At 42.1% G+C, this 26,984-nt stretch overlaps 1 protein-coding gene across 4 annotated transcripts in view; it reads left to right on the top strand.

Annotated features, from left to right (window-relative positions):
- The first annotated feature begins 1,096 nt into the window (after nt 1-1,096).
- The window catches only part of LOC309658767 (olfactory receptor 7A10-like), a 73,787-nt gene continuing 47,899 nt past the window's right edge, over nt 1,097-26,984 (top strand). For 2 of the 4 annotated variants that reach the window (XM_082457783.1, XM_082457782.1), the window contains exon 1: nt 7,440-7,788. The gene's annotated coding sequence lies outside the window, so the exon portion shown is untranslated. Of the gene's footprint in view, nt 1,211-7,439; nt 7,789-16,168; nt 17,314-26,984 lie in introns of those variants that run through there. The other 2 variants (XR_014262390.1, XM_082457784.1) reach the window with 2 other exon arrangements.

Here is a 26,984-nt window from a genome sequence, read left to right as displayed (position 1 = left end):
GATGCCAAATCCATCCTCTCTGGGTGTAGTGGGAATGTATGAAGATGACTGGCCTAAGTCTCAATTGAATAAAAAGATGCCCCAAAAGACATTTCAGCATTTTCAAAAAGTTCAGTCATAAAGTGTGTTTCCTTATCACACATCAGGGATTATCTAGCCTCCAGTGTGGTTTTTGTTTTTTGCAGTAAAAATGTGTCATTTTATATTTTAAATTTGCATTATGAAAATAAGTCTGTACACGAAGTAATACATATCTAATGAATATGAATCATGTCAATTTGGTCATGGTATTTAAAGTTGGCTTTGGCTTTGAAGTATTTTTAAATTCATAGAAAATATTGAACTTCTAATAAAATAAATAAAACATTGTAATAATTGATATTAATAATCAACTTCAAAATTTCTTTGTCTGCATTTTCTGTTCAATTTTAAAAGAGAATTCACTTTCAGTAGTGTTCCAAAGTGAGTGATTGCACCTTCTATGATTTGAAAAAAGATCCGATTGCCTTTAGCTGTTCTTAAGTGCTGAACATAACTGAGAGAAATTGTAACAAGACACTCTCTGTCACTGGCAGGAAATCCATCTCCGTCCTTTGCGGGGGCAGTCCCGAGCCCATGTTTTAACGGACGCGAATGCAAACCGTGGTTCTCACGTGACTTTCTGAAGAGCCCCCGCAGCAGGCCCAGGTACCTTGAGTGGACTAAGTCTCACTTTATGGCAGTGGCATCAGATGGTGGCTACAGAAGGTTGCCGACGTCCCTGTGTGCTCTGACAGGCTCTGCAGACCGGGGGACGAAAGGACCAAGGAACTCTGACCGCCCTCGGGAATCCCAAGTGACTGGAGGGACACCGCGTCAGGGCCCCAGGCAGTGTCGCCCACTGTTCCGGAGGCGGGCGGAGGCTCCGCAGCTTCATTTCGTCCCGTCCCTTCCAGTATTTAAAATTATTGTCAAGATGCTGGGTTAACTCAGGCAGGTCTACAAAGGCGTCCCAAGCAGCAAACATGTCTGTGATGAACAATGAAAGAGATTTGGGATTTGGGGATGCTGCAGGTATTTCTGTCAAAAACTGGCATCACCACAGGCAAGTCCTGTTGCTTCTCTTCATCAGTCTGAGAAAAACATTCTTCTGAGATACGTGCGGCCCACTCAATGCACTGCTCCACGGGTCGGCAGGGATTGGACACATCAGCACACTTAATCAGTCAGGGTGAGTCACCCCAACTCTCCCTCCTCTGGACCTTAGTTCCTCCTGATTGTCACTCGTTACACTGAAAACAGATTTCAGGAGTCAGCACGTGCAGCCATAATGTGTGCCTAATTCCACATCCCAGTCACTGGGACACAGAATTTTGGTGTCTTAAGTCTGGCTCCCACATCACCACTCACATGTGTCAGTTCTTCCTCTACAGCTGAGTCAGTGAGTAAAGACACATAAACAGAAGCAGATTAATACGAACAAGGTTTTATTGACATATATATATGTACATAAAGCTGGGAAAGAGAAAGGCCCATTGAGGCAAATGCATAGGGCGAGAGGAAGCATCTGAAAACAGCAGTGGGCATCCTGCCAGCTCCAAGTCTAGGGAAAACTTGGGTCCGCCAAGTTAACAGTCAAGCCAGGGATGGCACAGTGGATGATACAGCCAGCTGTCTTCCATTCTCCTAACTGGAGCTTCTCAAGTCTGGTGTAGTTCTGAAGTGGGCTCATATGCTCCTCACCCTCCAGCACACACACACACACACACGCACACGCACACACAAACACACACACACACACACACACACACACTAGCACACCCCTGAGGTGTGGTCCTCCGGCTTGCTGTAGGAAGAGAGGAGGTGAAGTTTCACTTCAAGGGGCTGAGCCACTTTCCAGTGAGGCAAAGTCCATTCATGGTGACACACAGTTTGCAGAATAAGATCTGCTCTTCATTTGTTGAGTTTCTTCATAGAAGAAAGGAATTCGCTGGTGGCTCCTATGAAGCCCTGGGCAGGTTATGAGGCTGCCAGACTCCTATGAGCACAGGCACAGCTGCCCTGACCAGGGGCCTGCAAACACAATGCTGGCTCGTCTAAGTCAGAGGGGTGTCCTGACACGGGGACCCCAGTGTTCTTCCTGAGGGTGGAGCTTCCTCTCTAAGTATGGATGCTGCTATCCCCCATGGTACCACCTGGGTTTTGACCAGGGGGGGCCTCAGGTGCTTTGTATGAATGTGGCACCAGAAGTGTATCCAGTCACAGCAGGTGTGGTGCTCACCCAGCACCGGTGAGATGTTGTGCCCTCCATCCGCACCACCTGTGTGTTGGCCAGGTGGGTCCCAGTTGTAAGTGGGAATAGCAGGTCCTCCAATCATGGGCATGATGTTGTTCCCTCCTAGACGACCACCACCTAGATTGTGGGCAGGTGGGCCTCTTGTGCTTGGCAATAAGGTAGAACTAGAAGTGTGTTGAAACCCACGGGTGATGACCACACTTGCAACTGCAACAGATGTGGTGTGCTCTGTTAGAAGGTGGAAAGTGACATGTCCCTTGATAGATTTCTTCTCCTTGGTGATGGAACTTTTACATGTAGATTTTCTCCGTCCAGATGGGCCCTGTGTGCAGTGACGGAAAGTGGGAACCCTAGGGCCTCCCATCGTGGGGATGGTGTTGTCCCCTGCCATCACCGTACCACCTGTACTCAGCCCAGGTGGGCCCCAGGTGTTTGGATTTAAGGTGGAATCAGGTATGTTCCCAAATGCTGGGATGGTGCCTGCCCCTCCTAGTGCAGCAGCCTTGCCGTGGTCAGGTAGATGGCAGGTTGTCTGGCCCAAAGTAGGAACAGAAGCGGTGCTGGGTGCCCCACTTAGTCCTGCCCCGAAGTTACGTGGTCTGGATGCCTGTGAGTGAGTGAGGCCTGCGGCTGACACACCGACCCCAAGGCTCCCACCGGCCGTAGGGGCTGCAGGTCCCATGAACAGTGGGCCCGGTGTGGTGTCGGCAGAGAGCGAGCTACTGTCCCCAGTACTGGGCATCCTGGTGGTAAGTCCGAAGCCAGTAGCAATGGACACAGCCCTGGGGAGAATGCCTGGCTTGTCGCCAAAGGCCGGCTGCGTGTTGCTGGTGGTGGCGAATAGGGAAGCTGGCGAAGCTGCCGGCCTGATGCTGACTCGCGGTGGCTAGGCTGCAGGGGCGACTAGGACTTTATCTTGTGCTGAGGCTGCTGGGTTTCCCAATAGAAAATTATCGTTAGGCCTCTGCCCATCGTTGGCCCCCAGTGTGGCCTGAGACGGGAGACCTGGGTCCAAGGAAGCTTGAAGTGTTGGTCTTATCTGTTGACCACGTTGCAGGTAAATGCGTCGAGGCATGGGCTGAGGCATTGCTACTACTGGGAGGTGTGTTCCCAGAACTAGGAACAGCCCTGTGAAATGCCTGTTGGTTCTGCCTGGAGACAGGCCGAAGGCTGGTGACGGCCGAAGTGACTGTGTAAAATTTTTCTTTCAGTGGCAACCTATAATCTTTAAAATATGGTGAGCATCTTGTCTGTTTTGAAGGGGATATGACAATAAATCTACCAGATGAAAAATCCTGTTAAAAGTACAAAAGCTTTAGTAATTTGCTCAGTGTGGTGGTTTTATGCTTCTTTTTCTTTTTCTCCCTACGGTGACGGCCGAAGTCGTAACTGGGGGGCTGGGGAAAACAGGAGCCGAATGTAAAATGACAGTCTGGGAAGGAGGTGTGGTGTCCATAGGTACAGTGTCAGAGCTGCTGCCTGCTGAAGCACCGGTGACGGCCGAAGTCGTAACTGGGGGGCTGGGGAAAACAGGAGCCGAATGGAAAATGACAGCCTGGGAAGGAGGTGTGGTGTCCATAGGTACAGTGTCAGAGCTGCTGCCTGCTGAAGCACCGGTGACGGCCGAAGTCGTAACTGGGGGGCTAGGGAAAACAGGAGCCGAATGGAAAATGACAGCCTGGGAAGGAGGTGTGGTGTCCATAGGTACAGTGTCAGAGCTGCTGCCTGCTGAAGCACTGGTGACGGCCGAAGCCATAACTGGGGGGCTGGGGAAAGCAGGAACCGAATGGAAAATGACAGCCTGGGAAGGAGGTGTGGTGTCCATAGGTACAGTGTCAGAGGTGCTGCCTGCTGAAGCACCGATGCTGGCCGGAGCTGTAAATGGGGGGCTGGGGAAAACAGGAGCCGAATGGAAACTGACAGCTCCGGAAGGGGCAGCAGTGTCCATGTAGACGCTAGGCTGCAAGGTCACACTTCCAGAAGCCGTGACCATGCTGGTGGAAGGAATTGCCACAGAAGTCCTGGGCTGCCCAGTTACAATAGGGGGATCGCTGGTAGGGGCTGGAAGAGGGGTAGGTGAGTTTAAAGGAGGGGTAGGAGCTACACAGATGGGTGTTGGGGGTTCTTTTTCATGCGACGGTGGCTGGACCTTCCTTACGTTCTTGGGGATCTTTTTCCAGCGACACTGAATGTTCTTCTCCAAGGTGCCTGGGTGTTTGGCAGCAGCTAAGCACGGAAGCTTAGGAGGAGGGGGCAGCTCACCTCGATCCCACGTCAGTGCCTCGTTCCCCGACGGGGGCGACCTCAGCCCTGGCAGCGGCAGAAAAAGCGGCAGGGGAATCTTCCGCTTCCAGGGCCTACTGCTGGTAGATAGCAGGGAAGAGGAGCTACTTGTTGGGATGCGTGAAGACTCTTCAGGCTGCAGCTCCTTCCCAGACGTCAGTGAACCTGGTGATTTGGGCCGGTGGTCTTCACCCAGCACTTTTTTTGTTGGCCTCTCCAGCAGCAGGGAGCAGCATGCGGTTGGGGCAGAGGACAGCACGGCATGGGATGGGGCCTTCACCTCCCTCTTCTCACCTCCTTCCGGGGCTGTCATTTTCCATTGTGCCCCTGTTTTCCCCAGCCCCCGTCTCCTCAGTGGGAGGTGACTGGATGGTACCGGCTTCCTGACGTTGACTCCCTGCTCAGGGCAGAAGGCAGGCGCTGGAGCAGCAGGGTGGTCCCGGTCAGATGTGGCAGCCTCCCAGGAGGGCAAAACCAGCGGGTGACAGCCCACCGGGGCCCCACGGCGGGGCGGGCGGCGGGGCCGGCGGCGGTGGCGGAGCCAGGTATGAAATTTGCATAGTAAATTGCCCATGTAGGACCGGTTGTGCGCCAAGCGATCCGAGAACAGAGTGAAACTGGGAGAGCTTCTCCTTAGCTTCACCTCCTCTCAAGGTCTAGCACGCACTGGACACTGGATGGCTCAGCCTGGCGCTTGTGACATGTCCATTGTACTCGTCACAGAGAAAGGGCGGGCGGGGCAGGGCGGGGGGCGCATGCAAGCCCAGCCCCTGGAGAAACCCCGGCCCAAAGGCAAAGGGCGGGGCCCCAGAGCCCGACCCCTTCTGGACTTTCTAGTGGCTGGGACTTCTCGCTGTGGGTGGCAGGTGTTTGGCACCGGATGGACCACCATGCGGAGACTGTTGGGGACTGTGGAAGCCTTCTCCTCCAGAGCTCACCCTGCCTGGGCACTGGCTCTGCAGGCCCCTCAGCCCTGCGTATGTATCGGCCAGCCCTTCCCCCCACAAGGGGCCCAGGGACCAGAGCCTGTTCAGAGCTGAGTGCAGGAGGCACCCAGAGCTTGCCAGGCTGTGGCCCGCCTCCTCCAGGGACCTCCCCAGCTTCTCTGCGAGGCCTGATGACGGGAGCACCTTCTCCAGGGCTGCTCAGCTGCCAGCATCACCATGAGCCAGGTGGCGAAGGTTTCTGAGCAGGGGATGCAGAGCCCTGACCCGCCTGGGTGCTGCAGCCCACGATGTCCCTTCCTGGCAGATAGGTTCTTTCTTCACTTCCTTTTCGAAATTTGGTAAAACAACATTTAAACCTTCGACTGTTCTTCAGGTTATACAGATGGTAGTGGCTTAGCTAGGATTCGAAGCAAGGCTGTGTGATTCCAGAGCTCGTGCTCTGGACTGTGGCGCCTCCTTATCATATATGCTTCATGTGTTACTTTTGTTTTTTTTTCTTGTGGCCCTTATGGTACTTAGCCCTAAGTGCCATACGTGTGATGAACACGTACACTGCCCTGTAGGAGGTCTTCTTTTGTTCAACGCATGAATTGGTCATCCACCACACGGGGTTCTAGTCTCAGAAGATACAGGTCAGGGAGCACCAGCTGTCAGCATAGCAGCGCCCCACATTTCTAATTGAGGCTTGCAGCCCAGATTTTCCCTTTGGTCTAGTGTGAAGGATCCAGATATGTAAAGCTTATATTCTAGACAAATCATGGGCTATCCGGAAAGAAATTCACCAGTAAATTATTCCAGTTTCTCTGGCCTTCCTGGAGTATATCCAGTAAGGCATCTCATTCATGTCTGGCAAGCAAATATATCGTTTATTGCAACTTCATCGTGGAGTGATGTATTGGTTTAAAGTACGATCAACACAATTTGGTCATTGTGAGTATGCCAGCTGGGTCCACTGTTTACTACACATATGTAACTCTAGCGATTCTTACGCCCAAGAGAGGAGACATACTCTTGGGTGTCTAGGGCAAGGGAAACATGTGTTGTTATTCAGGAGCTGGAAGCTTCAGCATGACAGGAAAGAATTGAAAAATCCTGGTCTACACATGACTTTACCTTGTTTGAAACTTGTTTCTTTGGCTTGCTTCATTGGAGTGTTTTCTGTCTCCTGGGGCTGACATTGTGTGTTATGTATCACGCATGTGACATGTAGAAGTTTCAGAACCCAGAGTCATATAGATCAATAAAAATGTATTTATATATTTTAGTTTAAAATCTATTGAAAATAACACTGGGCATAATTCATATATTCCAAAATTAGTTTGACCCTCTGCCCATGAGATTCTTTTTATGATATGTGACAGCTAATTTGGACTTCCATCCCCAATAAACTTTGAGGTTTGAGGACACAAAAGGTTTTGCTCAGACCTAAATTCTGTCTGAAAAAAAGGGCTAAGTATTATAAGCCCTTTCTAACCTCTCCAGGAGCAGAAATGATTTACAGCTGTGGCATTGAACCATAGTTCCTTGATCTCATTTGAGAAGAGTTCTGTAAGAAACGATGTCTTGATTTTTGTTTGTTTTGTTTGTTCCCTGTTTTCTTGTCTTACTTACCAACAATCCATTGTAATTCATGAGTTAGTATGGCAGCAGGCTGGGTGTTCCCTGGAGCTCATTAAATGAACTTTTGTTCCTCAAATGATGTTTGTCTCCTTGTTTTCAGCCCCTCTTCTTTCCTCTGCCCTTTACTATAACCAGAGCTCAGCAAAAGCTGACTGGCTTTGTGCAGACCCTACTTAGGGTAGTCTTTTCTTAATTATTTTATTCATGGCTCCTCCATTTCATTGTTTGCCTTCTCAAAATGTGTTGCAATCTTTCTGTGGTTGATGACTTCCACAATGTCTTGGCTTTTATTGGTTGCTTAATTTTGGTTCTTTATCTCATGTGATTGAAATTTTGAGTTTATACATGTCCCTCCTTAACGAGGCTTTAAGGGCAGGAGTCGTTTCTAATCCTTAGCACAGAGCAGATGCTTTTTTTTCTTTTTAGATGCTTTTTAATGATGATAAAATGTACGGTTTAAATCACTCATTTTACAATAATTTTGCTTTAGGTTGTGACAGAAATAAAGTTTCCAGAAGTTGTGTTCCTGCAATAAGAAATAAAGATGTGACCTTCCAGTTGTGTAAAGCTCACGAATGCTGTGTAAGTGCGTCGGGTGCAATAAGGAACCTGGAGCTAAATGGGCTAGTTCTGAGAGAGAGAGACTTAACTATGTTAACAAAGGTAAGCCTTCATTGTGTCCTGCCAACATTTGATAGTTGCTTTTGGGGCAAACTAAACGGGTAAAATTTTAAACTGTTCTCCCCATTAAAGGGATTGAACAAATAGGCCACTTTGGTGCACCTGTGTCTTGCGAATTGTCCAATTGGAGATGGAGGTTTAGAAAGTGAGTTTCAGTCTTGTTTAAGTCTCTTCCCATCAGACTGGTCTCGTGATTTCCTACACGCCATGTTACTTCCTGTCTACCTTTTCTTGGTGGTGTTCATGCCTGGATTGTCTCCTGTACCTGCTCAAACCTTGGTCCATTCTCATTTGTACCATGGAAGTTTGTCATGCTGGATGCTGTCAGAACGAATTTTACTTAAGTTTGTGTTAAGCCGCAAAGCACACATTTTGTATAATTTCTGTTTTTTGTGTTTGTTTATATTTTTATGGTTTCTCTTCAAGAAATATTATGAGAAGGGAAATAGCAAGATGTAAAGAGCAAAAAAGTCATCATTCTCTTTAAATTGTTAGAACATGTATCTGCAATCATAATTATAATGCACTGTGGTATGTGTTAAAATAGGAAATATATGTAATGTCCCGTAGGAGCAGCAGAGTCAGTGGTGTTAGTGGGGGTGTGTCACGGAAGTAATCACAAAGCAGGTGACTGTTGGTTGGGGTCCTGAAACATTAGTGTGTGTTCCCTGTGTCCAGTAGTGGTCTGGAGGGGTCAGGAAGCCTGCCTTTCAGTTTGAGGGAACAGAGGGTTTGAGGTCCTCTCTCTTCTATTGCTCCAGTATACTGCATAGCAGCTAATAAAATACTGGGTTTATAGTTGACATTTAAATCGCTGATTGATCATCAAGATTGGGATGTATCATTGGAAATGAAAATAGGAAGAGTCTTATGCTTTTTAGGTTTTTCTTTTTTTTTCCTATGTCTCAGAAGGCTCTTTGACGGGAGACTTTTTATTCTCCCATACAATTCCATGAATACTTTGACCCTGGCACTTATTTTAATGGCATTTTCAATTTATAAATGTCTTTGAAACACATATTGTAAACTATTTGAGGGTAATGACCATGGCCATTGGTGGCACATCTTAGATGTGCATCGTGTTAAGTTTTTTTTTTTTAATTTTATTTATTTATTTATTTATTTATGGCTGTGTTGGATCTTCGTTTCTCTGCGAGGGCTTTCTCTAGTTGTGGCAAGCGGGGGCCACTCTTCATCACGGTGCGCGGGCCTCTCACTATCGCGGCCTCTCTCTCTGCGGAGCACAGGGTCCAGACGCGCAGGCTCAGTAATTGTGGCTCACGGGCCCATTTGCTCCGTGGCATGCGGGATCTTCCCGGACCAGGGCTCGAACCCGTGTCCCCTGCATTGGCAGGCAGACTCTCAACCACTGCGCCACCAGGGAAGCCCTGTCTCCTTGTTTTCAGCCCCTCTTCTTTCCTCTGCCCTTTACTATAACCAGAGCTCAGCAAAAGCTGACTGGCTTTGTGCAGACCCTACTTAGGGTAGTCTTTTCTTAATTATTTTATTCATGGCTCCTCCATTTCATTGTTTGCCTTCTCAAAATGTGTTGAAATCTTTCTGTGGTTGATGACTTCCACAATGTCTTGGCTTTTATTGGTTGCTTAATTTTGGTATTTCTACAGTTTTATTTAAATATGGTTTCAGGAGGAACAGAAAGTCAATGTTTCCTAGTCTGCCCTCTTGAGCTGAAAATCCCTGTTGATTTTAGCATCCAGTGTTCCCATGGGAAAACACCCAACCCTGGCATTAATAGATGTAACACTCAAGATTTCAGCTTTTCTTGAGCAATCACTAAGGATTTAATATGTGGTCATTTCTAATGGGAAATTAATAACTGTCTCATGGAGTTGATTTGAGGATTAAATTAGATAATGAACATGAAAATGCTTTGTAAGTTGTAAAAATCTATAAAAATGTTTTGTGTTATTATTTGATTGTTTATGTTCTGTTCTGTTCATTCCACAGAATCATCTTGAGAACACATACTGTTTTTTATGTACCTGGTATATATCTCAATTAGTTTGAAGAATTTCCCAGATACCTGTTAATATGTAGTTCTCCAATTCCAATCTTGCCACGTCCTGTACCACATAGGAATTTGATTTCTCTTTCTTTCTCTGGGTTGTTCAGAACCCAACGAAAGAACAATGGAATGGCATCAAAGAGATCAGGGTTCTTGACCCAGATTTACCATAAAATAATTGTGTCCTCTTGGGAAAATTATAGTTATTCTAGGCCCCTTTCCTTTTCTTTACTTTGACAGAGCTGCACTAGATGACCCCAAATAACATTGCACTCTTTCAGTCGTAGCTTAGATGTGATTGGTTTTCTGAAACAAATGAAGACAATGACACGTGAAGCTGTGCAACATCTCTGTAACTATGTTTTCTTAGAGTTGCCTCCATTGTACAGATGATAAGATGGCTGAGCACAGAAGCAGATGTTTTGACCAGAGGTTCCAGAGTAAATGGAGCTAAACCACAAGTTTCCTTCTTTCCTGACGCTCACTTAGCCACAACATAGGCTTCTGAATATTAAGCTGTAAAGCATATTATCAGTATAGTTTAAAAGAAGCTGTTCTTCTAGGATTTCCAATTAATAGCAGGAGGTTTTGAAATCCTTAAAAGATCATCTAATTTTGTGAGATTTACGGCTCTATTTTCCTGTCAAGCAAGTTGTATTAGTGCCAGACAATCATCTGAGCTTCTGGATGCTTCTCTGAACCTCTTGAATTTTTCTTCTTGCTCTCTGAAATTCATTCCAGATAAGCCTTTTTGTAGAGAGTATGGACAGACTTGTCTATTTTCATGTAAGAAAGCGATGCAGTGAGTCAGGATGGGGGTTAAGCCCTCATTCTCAGAGTGGTATTGAGCTCCTGGTGAAATATAATGATCATTTCCTCAGAATAGAAAAGCAGTTATCTCAAGTTTTTAATGCCATTAACTATTTATACATTTATGTATAATACATACATTTATTGTACCTACGAGGTGTGTTCTCTTCGGGAAGTACAAAGCTATTTGAGACATAGGTTGTTCATTTTTTTGTTTTCCCACAAATACTGTGACCCTTTGAGCAGGAAGGTCTATATTTTACTAACATCTAGAACAAGCAGCTAACACGGTATCTAAGATGTAGTCAATAAATATGAAATAGATAAATGAACACATTTTAAAGGAAGGGCCAGGACATGAACAAATAGAAAATTTTCCTGTTCAGTCACAAAGCCACAACAGACATAAAAATGATACAGACAACAAGTGCTACGGTCATTCAAAGAAGGCATAGAATAGATACAATGAGGATCTCCTCTATGGCACAGGGAACTATACTCAATATTTTGTAATAACTTCTACGGGAAAAGAATCTGAAAACGGAATCACTGTGCTGTACACCTGAAACTGACACGACATTGTAAATCAACTATACTTCAATTAAAAAACAGACAACGACAACAACAAAAAACCAAAGAGGTCGTAGAAGTTCTTATGAGATTCCATAAGAGAAGAGAAGCCAAATGAGGACAGGAGAGAAGGCTTTTGAATCAGTTCAGAGGAGAAGTCACAGAGGAACTAGTGTTTGACCTGAACTTGAGATTAAGATTAAGATGAATTAATCTTAATTAATTAAGATTGCAACACAGGGATATTACAGATGAAGGTAATCACATAAACTTACTATACTGAAACTTGCAGAGGTTATGAGTGTTGTTCAAGATCCCAACGCAAGTGCATTGTGGAATCAGAATTTTAAGTGAGGCCTAATGAACTAAAAACAAACACAAAAACAAGCCCTTCCTGTGATAACCACGTTGCCTTTGAAGTCTTTTTTTTGGTGGGTTGGTAGAAACTGGTCCAGGAATGACTAGTTCTGTCCCCCCGCGGCCCCCAACCCCCGAGTTGATCCTCAAAGTTTCCTTTAGAATGGACTTGCTAAAACGCAGACATGTAAGTATTCATGACGCCTGTGTCCAATCATTTCTCCTGCCATTGCCTACTTCGCTTCTGGATTATAAGAACAATTCACTGTCTTCATTTATGCTTTTCCCTCCTCCAAGAATTCCTTTCTCCCTATGGGGCACCTGGGACACCCACTTCATTTTTCAAAACTCAATTTACATATTATGTCTTTTGTGCACTCTTCTTTTTAGTGTTGTGATCACACGCTCCTTCTTGCTACCCTTGCACTTCTGCATGCCTGATTGTTGCACTCGCCAAACTGTATTGTGACTGTAGTTTTTACATATCTCTGTGTTCTCCTAGGCAACATTCCTTGGGGCCAGGGACTACCTTTTTACATCTGTTGATGCTGCCTTAGCATGTTACTTGTTGTGAAGTAGTTAGTTATAAAAATGAGATTGGAATAAATTAAAAATTGTTATGTACATATTACTTATTATCACTTTACAGATATAACAGGAAAAAATATTAATGTTGGTGCTGAAAGTTCACTTCTAGTAAACGGTGGTGGTACTTGACTCTACTTATAATATTTTCCCCACTATTTTATATCTTTCTACCTGATAGCTCTTCTTTATTTCCATCTATGTTTCTTTATTGCTAAAGCAAGAAAAACGGGTATGAGGGTAGGGCTAGGCCATACTTGGTTGGAATAGTAAAGAAATTGTGTGGGGTTTTGGTGAGGAAATCCTGAAGCATACAGGTCTGCATCTTCCCTTTGAGGCATGTGGAGGGGTCTGCTTCTAAAGAGTTTTATTAGCAACTAGTCAAGATGCTTTTGCACAAGGCTCCTGATTAGCTGTTGGTATACTAAGAGTGAATCAGAGTTAGCGTAGTTTCTGATTTCTTTTACATTGTCAATGTGGATGATCATTTTTTACTGCTGGGGGTGGTGGTGGTGGGGAGTGAGGGAATGTTCCTTTCCTGCTCCTGATGGTTCAGTCCCGTCAAGAGAGCTCTTAGGGTCATTTCAGCCCTGCTTCTTTACTGACTCTGCCCCAGGGTGATCAAGTGACTTATATAGAAAGCTTGAAAAGAATTAAGTGAGCATGCTTGCCTTGACTAATTCTGTCCTCTCCCTTGAGAGTGTGAGTGAGTGTCTTCTGTTTCTCTCATTCTGTGTATTACGAGTTAGTAAATCTGCCCAATTCTGGGGTTCCGTTATGTGATCATTGCGTTCAAACTGGATTCTCAAGCCAGGGTTATCAACAGTAACAGGAATGTTCGGCCCTCCATCTTTTCTCTTTTATCTTATTTCCTGCTTTATTCCAAACCGAATGGAATTAAGGCATTGTACTTGCTGGAAGGTAATGAAAAGACCCTAACATTTGGTGCATTACCTGGGAACACTGAGAAATAAAAAGAAAGGAGCAGGCATTTTGGAGAGGAAAATGTCCATGTGGAAAATATTTTGGTACTGCCAAGGAAGGTAGTCTAGTGCCTTGGTCTTTAATGTATGGTGGGAAGTTGAGACCTTTGACTGTTTGAAAATATTTAGGTTTGTGCAGTAAACTGCTGAAGCCTAGAAAAGGTTTAATGCATGCTGTATAAGTGTCCTCCGTGCTTGCTGGGAGACTAATAAAGTTGGAGGCTTAACACAATAGAAGTTTACTATCTCACAGTTGTAGAGGCCAGAAGTGTGATATCAAGGCGTCAGCAAGGCTGCTCTCCCTACAGATGCTCTAGGGGAGATTCTATCCCTGCCTCTTTCAGCTTCTGGTGGTTGCCAGCTTCCTTGGCTTGAGGCCACATCACTCAGTTTTTGTCTCTGTCTTCACATCACCCCCTTTCTGTGTCTGTATCTTCCCTTTTGTCTGTCTCAAATGTCCCTTTGCCCTTCTTGTATAATAAGGACAATTGTCATTCTATTTAGGACCCATCCAGATAATACAGGATGGAAATCCCATCTCAAGATCCTTAATGACATTTGCAAAACCTTTTTTTCAAACGAGGTAACAGTCAAGGATTAGGACATGGATATATACTTGTTGGATGGGGCCACCATCCAACCCACTATACCAGCCGTAAGATACTTTGATTTTGGCTGATGGCTGCAGCTTATGGCGTGGGAGAGGGGCTGTTTCTTTAGAGCCACTTAAGTAAAAGTCTGACATAAAGAAAAGGGGCGTTAGGGAGTTGCAGGTGACTGAGCAATATCTGGAGCGGAATGAATAAGGCACCCACCTGGAGGATCTTTAGTATACAGAGACCTTTACCTGGCACTTGACTTGAGAGTGTGCAGGATTTTACAGGGCAGGAAAGTCTCAGGCAGCCGTCCACCTTGCCTTACTCTTCAGGTAGAGTTTTCCCAAGCAGGCTTGACTGAGACAAAGACTCAATTGTAAGGAAAACATGTTTTGTAGAAATTGTCGGCATTGACACATATGGTCTACCGTAGGCTCAAGTGACTCCCTTTACATGTGGACCCAAGCTGACACTGGATTTGTCAATTATGTTGGAGAAAGAAGTGTTCTCTTAAAGGCAGCCGCCTTTGGTCTATGCAGTTCCATAGCAGGAGGCAGTGAAAATGGCCATGGCGGCATAGGATTGTCAAATCTACACATCAGAACTGGAGGTGTAATGTCACTCGACAGAAGCCATAATCAGTTCAGTACTGCAGTGTGAACCACAAAGTCATCCAGGAGGAGGGATAACTCAAGAGTCCACGTGTGACAGATGCTCAGGGCTGTGCACTGCACATGGCAAATTCATAGTGACAAATCAACGTGAGGCTAAAAGATTCTTCCTGTTTCGAAGTTGGCAGGTCAGAAATTTCAAATAAATGGCATAGACTAATGGACATCCTAGTGAGGCTAAAACGAAAGAGACTTTATCTTTCTCTCAAATGCCATTGAGTTTCTGCTATGTTCTTTGGTCGAATTCTGTACTGGATTCTGGGAACAAAAATGTGCCTAGTTTCACTCTTCTAGGAGTGGGGGATTGGCTTGCTTTTGAGATTGTTTTTAAATTTGGGGGATAGTGCTGTAAAATCAAATTGTATCTTAGGAACTCTTTAGACTCTTTAAAAGCATGGTTCACGAGGGACTTGATAAACTGATAAAACAGCCAAGGCCCTAAGAGACCCACACCCGTGTCAGTGACAGAAGTCCAAGCTACAGATACTGAAGGAGCCCTCAGTCCCATTCAGGCAATTAAAGCCCTGTCACTGAGAATGAACCAAATGTACATTTGGGAGGATTGTTTATGGACATTTAGGACTTTGGATTTTTAACCCACAGTAACAAGGACACTTGATTTCAAAATTGGGCTTTAATACTTTGGGACCTTAATTCATAAGAGCGTTTAATGTGTGCCCTTTTAATTTCTCTGTGAAGAATTTGATACCGGCAAAGGTGTACTTTCAAATTTGCAACATTTCTATGATTTCTGAATTGTATTACTGGATGCTTTTATGTATTTAACCTTAGTGTGTCATTTAACCTCATCAGCTTTCTGTGGTTAGCTGTGCTATGGATGGCTGGTCGAACAAAAAGTTGTTTCTGATCATTGGATATGAGTAGCCCTGGAGTTAATTTAAATTAATGCAATTTCTCACCCATATCAGAGACTTCTGGGATGAAACTCTAAGTCGTCCACCAGCAGTTCCCGGAGGCCACTCAAATGAGTAGCCCCATAAAAGTGTGAGCAGGACTGTCCTGATAAAGGTCTATTCTTTTTCCTGAAGGGAGAGTGATATTCCGTTAATTACAGGTTTAAAGGCATAGTTGAGTGGGTTAAGAGATTGAAAAAAACAGGGAAGCGTTAGTGACAATCTCCCTTCTCATTCCTAATGGTACCTCCATGTGAAGGGAATTTGATTAGTATAACTTTTAACTTCCCTGCTCTTATATTCACTGACACTGGCTGGGTGAGGTGACCTACTTGACTGGCAAAGTTAGGAAGAATAACTGGCCATGCTTTGCTAAGCTCTTCTTTCCTTCCTCTTGGGAGTGAGTCTGGTGATAGAGAGACAAAAGTTCTCTGCTCCACTGTGGACATGCCCCTTTCACATGGGTTTGCCTGGAACCAACTTGCTGCAACAAAGTGTGTAAGTCTGGATAATTCTAGAATTCAGTTGACAGACTCACTTGGCTGCCTCATGAAGCCCCTTTTTCCAACATTGGCTCTAACAGTAAAAAGTGACGTAATGTGTGGGCTCCAGTGCAAAATGAAAATATAGTGCCTCTTGTTCAAACTGCAAAGAAAAAGTGTTGTTGAAAGTATTTGCACTGGGGTGCATAGTGTCCTTCCCAAATTCATGTTCACCTGGAACCTGTGAATGTGCCCAAGTAAATTCTTTTTTCAGATAGAATCGAGATAAGCTGACATCATACTGGATTAGGGTGAGCCCTAAATGGGTTCTATGGGTTGTTCTCTCTTCTCTTTTTCATCTTTTTCAGCCGAAGTGTTTGGCTAATATTGGGAAGTAACACGAGTAAGAAAGGATATGATAAGATTCCTTGGACATTCTTGTTTCTTAAAAAACAACTGCTTTCTTTCTGTGTTAGAAGTAAGTTCCGATTCAGATGGAAAGCGTGGCCTCCCGGAGCTGTTAACACCTTCACTTAGTCTTGGATGTGACCAGTAGCACAGAATTCTGGTGGAACTCAGTAAGACTCCAAATGGGTACGAAATAAGCATGTCATGGAAAGCACGCCATAAGCAGGGTGAAAACTAGATGGGAATGGGGCAGCAGGAATGGTGGCAGACACACATATTGCACATGTCTCCTCTGCTCATGCGTATATTTTATTGTCCCATAAATTTTACTTACAAAACGTAAGTTCAAAGATAAAATCATTAAGAATTTCAAGACAGCAATAGCAGAGCATGAAAGCAAGCAAGCGTGGGGCCCTTCTGAGCATGGCTCATGCGGGACTTGATCAACTGGTAAAAGAGCCAAGGCTCTGAGATATCCACACCATGTCAGTGACAGAAGTCCAAGCTAGAGATATTGAAGGAGCCCTCAATGCCACTCAGGCACTGAAAGCCCTGTCACTGAGAATGAACCAAAATGTAAATTTAGGAGGATAATTTATGGACATTTAGGACTTTGGATTTTTAACCCACAGTAACAAGAAAACTTCATTTCAAAAGAAAATGTGAGGTCTTCAAGTTTGCTTTGGTTATTGAGGGTCCTTTGTGGTTCCATATCAATTTTGGAGTCGTTTCTTCTATTTCTGCAAAAATAGGGGATTTTGATAGGCATTGTATTAAATCTGTAGATAGCTTTGTGTAATATGGACATTTTAACAATAGTTCATGAACATGAGATGTCTTTCCATTTATTTATGTCTTCCTTAATTTCTTTCAGTAACACTGTAGTTTTCAGTGTACAAGTCTTTCATGTCTTTGGTTAAGCTTATTCCTAAGTATTTTATTCTTTTTGATGCTATTGTAAATGGAATTGTTCTCCTAATTTCTTTTTCGGATTGTTCATTGCTAATGTGCAGAAATGCAAGTGATGCGTATATGTTGATTTCATATTCTGCAAACAAACTTTGCTAAGTTGTTTTATTAGTTCTAATAAATTTTTTGTGAAATATTTAGCATTTTCTACATCTTTTCCAATCGTTTCCCTTTCAGCCTAAGTGTATCCTTCAATCTAGGGGACCTTTTGACCTCCATCTTAGGCTTTCATCTTAATTCTCAACTTATTCAGAGTCTTAGTTGGTTAGTGTTCTCCTTATTGTTTGCCACTTTGGAGAATCCAACAACATGTTCTACTCAAGGTGAGACCTCTTTTCTCTTCCACCTCTGAAGCTGAATATCACTTATTACTTACTTCATTCTCTTAGAACTTAGCATTCGAAGTTTCAATGGTGATCTTTCTTAAAGGAGGTCAATATGCTCACCGAATTCAAGACCTCTGGTGAGTTGTGTCAAGTGTGTAGGAATCATATTAACTTGTTGGCTGTTAGCACCCCTGTTAGAACCTTTCTAAAGTGGCGTTTGAGCTTGATATTCAGGTTTATTGGACACCGCATTAAAGAGTTTAACAGAATAAGAGTAGGCTGGTCTTTCCTAAAGCAGAGTTTATCCAAGGGTGACCTTGTAGCCACCTGCATCAGATTCATCCCCGTTGAGTCATTGAGTGCCCTCAACCCCCCTAAACTGTAAACTCCTTATAGGCAAGAATTATGTTTTATAGCTCTTGTTCCCCTTCCCTCTACCTAAACATGCCTGGAATAGAAGGTGCCTCTACGAACAGGTGTTGCTTTATTTTAAACTACATTAAGTACATGTATATGTTCATTTCCCTGTGGGAAAGGAGGCTACATTCCACAGGATTCAAATATCAAGCCTTTAAACTTCCTTGAACCCATAGATATATAAATAGTTGCATAACTATCCTCCCTCTATACAACTCTAAGAGGATCATATCAAAGTATGGTCATTAATTGTTTTTCATTGCAAACAGATAATAAGCAAAGTGAAAGGAACTTCTTCCACCAAAGTAAAGGCCAAAGTTCAAAAAGTCAAATGAATATGGGATTTGTTACTATTCTAAATAGGAAAGAACACTGACAAGAAATATCACAGTGCTGGTTGCTATTATCATCTTTTCATTTTCCATTCCAGTTGTTTATATTATCTTCATGGGATTTCACTGAAGTTATCAAGGTTTTTTAATAGTCAAATTAAAAAACGAAATCCCTTGAAATGCCAATACAAAGAAAAATGAGTCAGAACATGAAAAAATGTTTTACACAAGTTGACAACATATATTCTTGGCTCATTTCTCTTTTTGAGACAAGTTCCATCTTATTCACACCCACATGTACAATAGACTGAATAAAATACAACCCCATCACTCGATGGTGATAAAAAAAGGAAAGACAAGCTGGTTCCGAAAATTCCTCTATTTATTCCTAGTGTCTTGTTGCATCTGGCAAAAAAGAGCATTTTGAAATATTCTCTAAGGTTTTGTATTTTATTTTATAATAATTTGTTTATTTATCTCAATGTAAATATTAAAAACGCATGAGAAATATTTTAACATTTGGCATTTGACTATTCCTATCTATTTCCTTAATGTTTCCTTTGCCTCGTATGATGATCTTTTGGGATAGACAGCACATACCACTCTCATACTCCCCAGACACTACAGCCCCATACGCATGCAAAATAGCTCGTGGGGATGTGTTAACATACACTTGGTTGAGGCAGGAAGGCTGTAGAATACATCGTTTTTACACCTCAACATTTTAAGTGTTTTTGGAAAGTAACCCTAGTTTGAGTGCAAGATCCATCGATTTATCAAATGCATTTCAGGTATACCTAGGTATGTCCAGTCAAATGGTAAGGCTATATTACTGGGAGACTATTTACATGAACAAGTGAAAAGACATCAGTGAAAGAATATATTATAACCAAGAGTCAGATATAATACATCAGTCAAATAGAATGTAGATCCCAGAAACATATCCACACATATAAGGACAACTGATTTTTCAACAGAGCTGCAAAGCCAATTTTGAGGAGAAAGGATAGTCTTCTTGACAAATGTTGCTGGAAGCATATAGCACACGGATATTGTGCCTAGATAGCCATATGCAAAAGTATGACCTTTGATCCCTACTTCACACCATATAAAGAATTAGCTAAATGTAGATCAAAACATAAATCTCTGAAACTTGGACAAAATCTTTTTGACCTTGGGTTAAGCAAAGATTTCCTAGAGATGACACCAAAAACAAGACCCATAAACGAAAAAAAATGATAAATTGGATTTCATCTTTGGAAGCCATTATTAATAAAAGAAAAGCCACAGGTTGGAATATTTACAAATTATATGCCTGAAAAGACTTGTGTCTCTAACACGTATAGAACTCTCAAAAGTCAGTAATTAGAAAAAATTTTAAAAATTAACAATATGGGTAAAAATATTTAAAAAGAGATCCTGCCAAGGAGGTGTACGGATGCAAATAAGCACATGAAGTTGCTCAATGTAATGAATTATTAATGAATTATTATCTAAATGAAAATGAAAGCCCCAGGAGATACCACTACACACCTATTGAATGGCTAAAATTAGAAAAGTCCAAGCACACCAAGTATTGGTGAGGCAGTGTAGGAACTGGAAGTCTTTTACACTGCTAGTGGGAAGGAAAATGGTACAGTCACTTCAGTCAACAGTTTGGCTGTTTCTTTGTAAGTTGAACATACACCTACCGTATGATCCAGCCTTTCTGCACCTAGATATTTATGCAAGAAAAAGAAAGCATATGTTCATACAAAGACTTGTACGTGGATCATCATAGCATGTTTATTTTTAATAGACAGAATTGTAACAACCTCGGGCACCCATCAACAGGTGAATGAGTAAACATACTGTGGTATACTCATACAGTGAAACACTACTCAGCAAAACAAAGTGATCAACTATTGATACCCACAAAAATATGAGTTACTCTCAAAATAATTACATTGAGTGAAAGAAACCAGATAAAAGAGTCCTCACTGTGTGAATCCATTTATATAAATTTCTAGAAAACTCCAAACACATCTCTAACGATAGAAAGCATATCAGTGATCACTTGGGGATGTGGAGGGGTGGAATGTGAGGGGAAAAAAGGGGCTTTATGAATGAGGCATAAAAACACTTGCAAGTGATGGATATGTTCCTTTTCTTGATTGTGTTGGCAGTTCCATGGGTACATGCATATTTCAGAAATTAAATTGTGTTCTTTAAGTATGTGCAGTGTACTGTGTGTCTGTTCTATTTAACAGAGCCATTACAAAAAGGCTAAGAACAGACGTTTGTCTCAACAAATAAATGTAGCAAAGAACAGAAAAGTCAAGTACAGTATGATCTCTGTCAGTTGAATTTTCCTATAGTTGATTTCCCTCAAAAAATATATCCCAGTTCTTAAAAGAGATGGGACTCTAGTAAAAGGTAAAAAAAACCGGCAAAGCCATCAGCAGGGTGAGCTCCAGCTACTTTTCAATTGTGAGACACTAGGTGCACGGTGCAGACATGCTAGGGTGTTTGTTCTTCCTGCCCAATATCTTGGAGAGGATATTAAACACCCCCGTTAAATGCCTGCAAGTGATGGCCAGAGTGGAGTTTGGAGAATGATGGCTGTGATCTTTAATATGGTTGTGCCTTTGTAAAGAGTCTCACTCAGAATTTCCAGGGTAATTTTGGAGTCAACTTTTTTTTGTTTTTTGGATGATATATATGTCTAACTCACCTCAAGAATATATCCACGTAGACTTGAACTCAGGGACCAGCTGGTGTAAATTTGTGTGGTTATCTCCTGACCTAACCTTTTAGCCTCTTTTTGTTCCTTGATTGTAGTTAAGCTTCATCTTGCCTCGGGGCCTTTGTATTTGCTGTTCCCATGTTTTGGAAATATTATTTCCAGAAAAATTGTCCATAAATGATTCCTTTCTATTCTTTAGCACTCATCTCTTAAAGATATTTTTTCCTTGATTGTCCTACTAGCCTAACTTAGTCCCAATTTATCAGATTACCTTACTTCTTTCACAGAATAATAATCAAAACAAATATTATCTTTGGTGTCTCTTTGTATTTAAATGAACTTCTTCCCAAAGAACTCAAGCCCCACAGTGACAGAGGTTGTTACCTTTCTTATCCCTTATTCTGTGTCTTAGAACTGTGTCTGGCATGTAGTAATCACTCGAGGCCTGTTGACTGTGTAAAGAATATGTGAGTAGATGAACAGATTTGGAGTTATTTGAGGTTGCTCTTAATGATGGCTGGTGTTGGTGATTACATTAAAACTGTAGGTTTTAGAGTAGGAAGTGATCTTGCTGAGTCTCACAGCTACGGCAAAACTCTACCTACTGTAGCATCCCTGACAGATGATCAAGTCTGAGCTTGAATAACTGTATATGAAAGACCCTAGCCAGGGCAACCTCCTAGCTTTCTTGCCAGCAGGTCACAACCTTCCATGGGAGTTTGCTCCCTATTATTCAGCTGTAATTAGGAGAAAACGGTTTGGTTTACCCAGAATCATCTTCTCTCAGTCTCCTTGTTCTAGTTCCTAGAGAATAGACAGGACAGAGTTTCCTCTAAATTACATCCTTTGGGTTTGCATTCCTGCTTGTAACAAAATAAGCACCGTGCTATGGAAAAATTCCCCTTGATTGTCTGCCACTTGTTGCTACATTGCTTGTTAGTGTTTAGAAATAATTTGTGTTAATGTTCCACATTATAATTGATGGAGTACAGAAATAAAAGAGATCTCGGGGTTATGTCAGAAGCAATCAGACGGATATTTTTTTTAAATATTTTTAGATATGTAATTCTTTTTTTTTTAATTTATTTATTTATTTATTCGTGGCTGTGTTGGGTCTCCGCCCCTGCGCGAGGGCCCTCTCCAGTTGCGGCAAGCGGGGACCACTCTTCATCGCGGTGCGCGGGCTTCTCACTATCGTGGCCTCTCTTGTTGCGGAGCACAGGCTCCAGACGCGCAGGCTCAGTAATTGTGGCTCACGGGCCCAGTTGCTCCGTGGCATGTGGGATCCTCCGAGACCAGGGCTCGAACCCGTGTCCCCTGCATTGGCAGGCAGACTCTCAACCACTGCGCCACCAGGGAAGCCCCCAGACAGATATTTTAACTTACCCTTTTAATGTATTTAATGCTGACACTGTGAGGAATTGAGCATTATAGTCACCGCGTTATTGCCATTGCTGAAAAAATGTATTTATGGTGAAATTTATGGTAACTTTGAAAGCATTAGCTGATGGGGGAATTGTCAGCTACATCTTAGAGCTCTGAGCATTTCTCAAAAAGTTGTGATACGAAACACCTCTGCCTTTTCTTGTATTTCTGTTATGTTCAGCTACTTCACAAAAAGCATTCTTCATATTCCTGAAATAATGATGGGCTTAGTTGAGATTCTTTTGGGTCCTAAGGGAACAACATGTGTGCATAATAGTGTCGAGTTACACAGAGCCTGGATGTTTGGCTCCAGACTGAAAGCCCCATGGAGTCGTTTTTTCACATCTGGTCACCAATGTGTATGAATGGGAGAAAACCAAAGTTCTGGTTTGTTCCATCAAGGGGAGCCACACTCCTTTTACTTTTGCTGTGACAAACAAGTAAAGAGGTGTAAAATATCTGAAAAGAGCCTCTTAGGGTTTGGTAGAACTCTTAAGTGGGATGTAGAGAATATACAACAAAAAGAAAAGCAAGTGAGTACTGCTGGCAAAGTTTTTCAAGGACAGCTAACAAAATAATAATAGTAGTAACAACAATAGTAAGATTGATTTTAAAAGACTTAAGAGTGGCATGGATTCCTAAGCACTCTACTTGTATTAACTCCACGCCACAGCTCTGTAAAATGGGTGAGGTTATTAAGAGGAGGTTGTTTTTCAAAGAGGAAGTGAAACACAAAGAAGTAACACTCCTGAAGTCCCACCACTAATAAGTGGTGGAGCTGGGGAAAAAAGATCCAGGCAAATTAATTTCAGAGTTAGTGCTCTTAACCAGTAGGTTATGTCCCACAGGTGATATTTGCACATTTTGAAATCACTTTACAAATACTATTTTTACCCCTAAAGTACACAGGGAATACCCAGGGAAATTGGCATTATAATTATTTTTATCTCTTTGCCACTAATCTGTTAACTTTTGGCAGTTCAGTCTCCTTCCCCAACTTCTTAAAAATTCAGCCTACAATCCAAAACAATAAGGGCTAGTGAAAATAAATGTCTTGTAAATCCAGTTCAAGAGAGCAACTAAAAACTAAGGCCCCCAAGGATGTAAAAGAGAAAGCAAAAGAAAAGAAGAGACAAGAAGCCCAAACCTTATGATTAAGCTCCACGTTGTTAGGTAAAGGGGCATTTAATTAATGTTTCTTTAATACCTTGTGCACAGAGGCATGGCTCTACAGAAGCCAAGGAGTCTCCCTTTCATCACGGATTCATGGTATGCTTCTGGCAGGGTCACTTCCTTCTTTGAGCCTCAAAGCTTTTCATCAAGACAGTGAGGGAAATGGAACAAGGTTAGCTCTCACAAGCCAGCTCTCATGTTCTCTCATGTTACCTGTGAGTCTAGGCAAGTGCCGAATGTCTTTAACATGACAGATTATATTTTTTCTTAACCATTTCTCTTCTCCTGATTTTTATGTAATTTCTAATACATAGTAGAATAGTAGAAAAGAAAACATACCACACTGAGAAGTAACTGATACGCTAACTTTCCATTCTCATTTCACTGCCAATTCAGCCAAAAACCTTCTGTAGAATTCTGATGCAGACCATGAAAACACACTGTAAGTGTTCCAAAGTCTTCTCCATATTTGGTAGTCCTGTGATTTCCATTGGCAGAACTATCTTGGACTGTCATCTGAAAATCTATCAAAAAGAAATTAAGTAATAGGAATTCATATCAATGATATTGGAGAAAGAAATCCTTGAACTTATCTTACTGTGTGAACCTTCATCCATGTGCAAAATCAACAAGAAAGGTTCAACTTTAAAGGCAACATCTTCCCATGAATAGAAGGGAGAACATAACACAAATAATATACAATGCTAACATTATGTACATACACATATATACAAGTGGTCTTGAAATATATTCCCAGATATTAATTGGATTAAAGTTTGGGGCAATAAAGCATTTTTTCTCATCGAGAACATTATTCTTTAAGGCACATACAGACACACATATCTGCCCTGCTGGCCTCTCACAGTTTCAGCTGATTCCAATCATGTCCCCAGTTCATTTCCCCATATATTTATTCTCGGATTAATGATTTTTGAACAGGTGTTCATCTCTTTAGAAATACCTGTGCCATGACCGCAGAGTACTCAGATTTCTTTTTGGCATTTGGTGGCATATGATGGGGAAAGTGACGAGTTTTATGACAGGAGAGGTAGAAGGTGAAGCTTAGAGTAAGTAAGACTTTATGCATAGTTCTTAATCCCAAAAGGAAAAGAGAAGGATAGCAGCGAAAGTCATTGGAATAAAGGATCTCTCAGATGAATCAGCATTAGGATAATTCATTGGTTACCGACTGTCCAGTCGTTTTAGGTTATAAAGTATTCCTGAGTGACTGCATCACTTTATGAAAGGATCTACCTAACTATAGCTTTCTTTTGCTGGAGTTAGTTTATATGGCAATAATATGCATAGAGAATGACAATTGTGAATTCCTGTCTTCCCCAAATTGAAGACACTCGTTAAGGTACAAGTTTCCCCAAGACTGCAAATGATTTATCCGTACTATACTGACTGAAACTGTGTCTTACCATTCTTGTTTGTTAAAGGAGATAACAAGGCTAACTTTGAGTAGAGTAATAGCAAGATACTTAGAAAATACTTTCAGGTTAAGTTTTGTATACAAAGTTCAGTGTTTACCCACCAAAAGCAAATCAGCTCATTTAGTATTGCAGGAAATGCCTTCATACTTTTTCATTGCCACTAAAGGAATTTAAAACACCTGTTGGATATATTCCCTCCTAGAATGCCATTTGTACACTTATTCCTAATAGGACCTGTTATTTTAAATGCAAACTCATATTAGAAGGCTCAGAATTGATACTCAGTATTTATAGTGATCACATGGTTTAGGGTCCTCAGATTTGGGCTCAGACTTGCATTTCAAGCATTGCAAACTGAGCTTGTTAAATGATTTCCTTGCAACCAGGGAAAATTGTTTATCTGAATCTAAAGTCCAATTAAAGTAATGTAATAGTGGTGATAGTGGTTGATGAAGCAGACTAGCATAGCAGCTAGGGCAATTATGGACAAGTTACATTTAACCTCTCTGTGCCTCAGTGTCTTCCTCTGAAACTGAGTTTCTTCATCAGTGGTGATAAATCTGGTACCAATCTGACAGAGTTATTGTAAGAAATGAAGGAGTTCACAAATTTCCTAAAGGCTTAATGTTTGGCTTGTCATTACTAAATGCTGGTAATTATTAGTAAAACAATATCCCTCTATTATTTATTATATCAAAATAATAATGATAAGGGCCTGTTATTTTAGTAGTTCTATTTTTTGGTCATATAGTTTAGACTAACTCATATTGTTTAAATGTGAAACCAAGAAGAAAAACAGTTTTGTTTTGTTTTTTTAACCTGGTCAAGGAACCCAAATCACCTAATTCAGAAATGTTTCTAACTTGGCATCTGCTTTGAATCTGTCACAGCCAGAGAAAGTTTATTGTCTCAGAAAGTGACAGCCTTGTATTTGTGTAGCATAAAAAAGAAGATACATGCTAGATAAGATATAGACCCCTTATCATAGTCATGCCACATAGAGTGCAAAACTATTCCTGCTGGGTTCGAACATTGTGATCCAGAGCCTGCCATTGCCTATTATCAGGAGCAGGAAAGCGTAAGAACCGTATGTGTTTGCCCTTAAGTTGGTCTACAACACAGATACTGTCAATCAGCCTCTGATAGTACCCTCCCCGTGGACAAACTTCTGTGCTCTTTTGAGCATGATCAGATGGAGTCTACCATCAGTGTGGTGGGAGTTCACTTGGCTTCAAGTGTGTCCATGTTGAAGGGTGAAATTAACAAATACTAACCACATTTGTGGCTGTCCAAACTAGGAAAATAGTTAAAGAATCAGGACATGAAGAATCAGGCAAATACTCATTTGGCGTCAACCCAATAAAAAAGCTCCTTGGTGAGAAAAAAGTTGCCAAAGATGAAAGCCCAAAATAGTGCTACTTTAGCCTAACCACAGGGTCAAAGCAAATAACACACATACACACAAACGCAAAAGGAAGCCCTCTTCACACTAATGCCCCAAAGTCCTTTATGGGTCTTCAAATTGAGCAGATTAGGTAGGTTGTCCTTTACGGACTGGGTCCACCTAACAAGACTGCTTACTAACAGAATATCTCTGTTTTGTCATTTAATAGACATCCCAAACTTAATATACCTTGCTATCAAATACACACATAGTCACTCATGCTTTTCCTGTAGACTTTCCAAAACAGAAAAGGGCAGCTCCATTCTTCCTGGTGCTCAGTTACAAAATGTGATTTATCTTTGACTTTTTCCTTTCTCTCTCCTGTCACATCCAATACAGAAGCAAAATGTGTTGGCCCTATCTTTGAGACAGAACCAGAATTTGACAGTTTCTCGATTTTTCCACTATTACCACTCAGGATTAAGATTTCGTTGTCTGTCATCTTAATTATTATCCCTCTGAAATGTGTCCTTAACACAGTGGCCGGAGAACCCTTTGAGAATCTAAGTCAGAAGAATTATGTGACTTC

Source organism: Balaenoptera physalus (genome assembly GCF_965194825.1).
Source record: "Balaenoptera physalus genome assembly, chromosome: 3".
NCBI lineage: Eukaryota > Metazoa > Chordata > Mammalia > Artiodactyla > Balaenopteridae > Balaenoptera > Balaenoptera physalus.
This window is presented reverse-complemented; position numbering and strand designations above follow the sequence as displayed.